The sequence below is a fragment of the Triticum aestivum genome, chromosome 7A, assembly GCF_018294505.1.
Source record: "Triticum aestivum cultivar Chinese Spring chromosome 7A, IWGSC CS RefSeq v2.1, whole genome shotgun sequence".
Taxonomy (NCBI): Eukaryota; Viridiplantae; Streptophyta; class Magnoliopsida; order Poales; family Poaceae; genus Triticum; species Triticum aestivum.
The window spans coordinates 570,218,429-570,222,283 of NC_057812.1; the positions used below are offsets into that span (position 1 = coordinate 570,218,429).

Genomic DNA, 3,855 nt, shown 5'->3' on the forward strand with positions numbered 1-3,855 from the left:
ACAGAGTAAACCGGAAGAAATTATAGAAAAGGAAAGAAACAAAAACAGTTAAACCCAAAAAAAAAGAACATAGAAAACAGCGAGAAAATAAACAAAACAGAAAAATACAACCATAGAAAACCTAACCAAAAACCAGTACAATGATCTCACAAGCGAGCGAGGAAAAGAAACGAGCAAACCGCTAAATGAGTCGGCCCAGAAACAAAGCGCGAGGGAGTTTATTCAAGCGAGCAGAGCATATATCTCGCTATAACCAAGTCTTGCGGCAATTGATGCCCTTTTTTCTTCGCTAGTGTGACCCCCACTGAATTATTATATTTTTTGAAATCATCCATGCAATGTCCCAAATATTGATCCATATGCTTACGTTTAATTCTATTGTTGCTCTCTTTAAATTTACTTCGACTTGGCAACTGTTGGGTATTTTTGTTACTATGATACTACTTTGCCACATACATCACTTCTTTCAAACAAGCATTTGTTTCAGATGTGGTTGAATTGACAACATAATTGCCAACTGCTAAAGTTTTTAAATACTCTTTGGCTCTTTTGTGTCGAGTCAATAAATTTGTGTTGTGACCCCCTACGTTTGTGGATCATCATCTATACATTATTGCATCAATAACAAGTGAGCCACTCATGTTTTGTTGGAATTCCAAAATGCATAGTTTTGTATTTATTGACAAAATGATTGTGAAACTACTTAAAATGGGCTATTTCTTTATATTTTTACCCAGCTTAGTTTTTAAAGAAATACTTGTACTTATAGGATGGTGAGCATTTCCAAAATCTGGAGTTGCCCTAGCATCTTGAGCAATATTCCCTCCTTTTCTTTATGTAACGTGTATTATTTTCAGGACCGTGACCAAGGCACATAATTATAGACTAGTTAGGACAAAATTATCCTTGACAAATTTGTTGATTAGTGCCAAGTAAATCAGTTAGTACAGGAAAGTAACAGATACATGCAATCGATAAAAAGATACTTTTCTTCTTCTGTTACAAGGGGAGATATAGGCAATCAGAAAGTAGATACTTACCTTTTCTGAAGGACTAACAAGGGAATTATAAGAAAATATAAGAAATGCACCTTACATTTTGAAATTTTATCAAAAAACAAATACACCTTATATAAATGAACGGAGGGACTAGGTAACAAGGCAAAATGTGTTGTAACCCATCCAGTGTAAACTGAATTGCATGACACACATCTGGGACCAAAGTTCCTTTCTGTGTGCCACATCGAAGCATCACAAGTCAAATCAATATAGTGTATTACTCCAAGTAAAAAAATGAATTACTCACTAGGTTCTCCAGATTAAAGCTCCATGCTAAATCAAGCAAGCGAAAAGTGTGGAACCTAAGAACTTAAAGCGTGGAGGTCAAACAAGATGCCTAGATTGCTCGTCCTCTCTTAATTCTTTTTTTTGCGTGAAATCTTCTGATCTATTCATAAATTGAAAAGGTAGTATAAAGAACACCGGAAGTAAAAAATACATCCAGGTCTGTAGATCGCCTAGCGACGACCACAATCACTGGAGCGAGCCGCGCCGCCGTCTTCACCCTCCCTCATTGGAGCCGGGTAAGCCTTGTTGTAGTAGACAGTCGGAAAGTTGTTGTGCTAAGGCATCATATGACCAACACACCATAATAACAACCGCTGACGATGCAGAGAAGCGTAGATTGAAAGGATCTAACTTGTAGACACATGAATACAGATGAACGGAGACTGAATCCTGTGAGATCCGCCAGAAATAAACCTCCACGCGCCCTCCGGCGATGCTAGAAACACCACCAGAACTGGGACTATGCGAGCAGAATCTTATTCCATCTTCAGAGTGTCGTCACCATCTCGCCACTCTGAGCATGGCACAAACCCTAACAAAAACAAAAAAATCATGAAAAAAAACGAAGCCCTCCACCGGCAAGGCCAGGATCCACCGCGTCTCCATGACCCTAAGACCATAGAAGAAAGAGATAAGCGATGGTGGCACCAACGGGAGGCGGGAGAAACCCTAGCTAGAGGGTCCTCTTTCTTCCATCAATCCTCTCTTAATTCGATGGATTTTTTTCGTCTCACACATGATAAATCACCCCGTGATAAGGAAACCATCTTGCAGAAATTTGATTCGACGTTATAATGATAATTAAAGTTAATATTTATCCTGCCAGAGGGCAACATAAAAATTGGACATACTTTGTAAAGAAAAAAATACATGCTTAATAGATAAAAATTATAGTGAAAGTCCCTGGTTTGAAAAGAAAAGGCATGTTTAGGGCACATTTAGATGTGCCTTAGTATTGTACATTTAAACGACTCAATCAAACATAAAGAAGAACAAAAAATACCCACATGAATCTCCACCTAAAATCAATGACCTATGACTTATATGTGCAATGTAGGGCACATCCAGATGTGCTTTGCTTTAGCAAAACCATAAAAAAATCACATTAAAATGTATAGTAGAAAATATTAAAAAGTTAGTGCACAGATTACTTCTTGCTCCCCCACAAATGTTCTTGGGTAACAGGCCCCCGAGCCACAAGGCCCAGCAAGATCTGTGACTAACTTTTGCTCCCCCACAAATGAGCTTGGGTGACAGGCTAACGCGACAAAGCCCAGCCACAGTGTTGCAAGAGCTGTCCTTTTATTCCCGTGTATGCGAACTAAATAAGGCGAGGTGGGACTAAAAGTTGTGTCTGCCAACAAATTCAAGGTACTAACGGGCTAAACAAACAACAGCTTCTCCAAACTGAAAGCCCAAGTAAAGAATCTCGCGGCGTGACGGCCCAACGACGACGACGCGGTAAAACGGGGAGGCAAACGCCAAGAGAAGGCTTCCTCCCAAAGCCTTCCAAGCCAGACACACGGCCGCCGCAGCCGAGATGGCCGCCGGAGATGCCACCCACGCGCCGCCGGCCGCGGAGGCGCAGTCTCTGGTGGATTCGTTCTGCGCAGTCACCTCGGCGACCCCCGACGAGGCGACCTTCTTCCTCGAGGGCCACAACTGGGCCCTCGAGGCCGCCGTCCGCTCCTTCTACGACAACACGGAAGTCGACGCCGATGGCCCCGATCCGGCACCCCAGCCCCCGCCAGCCGGTTCGCCTCCGTGCTCCTCACCACGCGCCACGGCACCATCGACGACCTCCTTCACACCGGCGAGCTCGCGGTAAGCCTCGATTGCCTGATTTCTCCACTCTCTTAGGCTCGTTTCTTACTGTGATGTTTGTGTTCAGTTAGGCAAAATTGGGGATCGCAATCAACTTGACACTATCTTATCTCAGCTCAATTTAGTCCGGACCAATAACTTTTTATGTTAAAAAAATTAAGCAAGTTGGAACTGCGTAGAATCGATCAACCTGATCTATACTGGATTTAAGTGCTGAATTTTACTGGATTCAGTTGCCTTCATAGTTACACTTTGACTTCTCGGAAAAGAAAAAAAACACTTGCTCGGTGGTTTCTTGACAGGGTCCGTTGGCCTAGATGAGATTATCTAGAAATCCAATAATTGGGCTGGCTGACATCTATAATTAAGTGATCTCGAGTAGTATCATGTGAGAAACAGCAAAGCTAGTTAGGTGTGACGTGATTCACTCTGCTGGGTGCTGGCGATCAATCTGTCGCTGGGCCTGAAAATGGGACTTCATTGCTAATTGGGGCGCCATCGTTGTAAAGGTACAAGTAGGGCCATGAATCAGTGATAGTGCCTTATTGAGATCACAAACCAAAGGGGGTTGGAACAGTGTATATAAGGTGTAGAGCTCCTGTAGTTTTCAGATTTTGTCATAATCGCAAACAGTGACCTCTATACTGTATTAACAAATATAACATGATTACAATTCAAAAAAAAA

General features: G+C 42.2%; 1 protein-coding gene across 1 annotated transcript in view; it reads left to right on the plus strand.

Annotated features, from left to right (window-relative positions):
* Positions 1 to 2,818: 2,818 nt before the first annotated feature.
* The window catches only part of LOC123148321 (uncharacterized), a 3,757-nt gene continuing 2,720 nt past the window's right edge, over positions 2,819 to 3,855 (plus strand). Inside the window, exon 1 of the mRNA XM_044567707.1 lies at positions 2,819 to 3,170. The gene's annotated coding sequence lies outside the window, so the exon portion shown is untranslated. The remainder of the gene's footprint in view (positions 3,171 to 3,855) is intronic.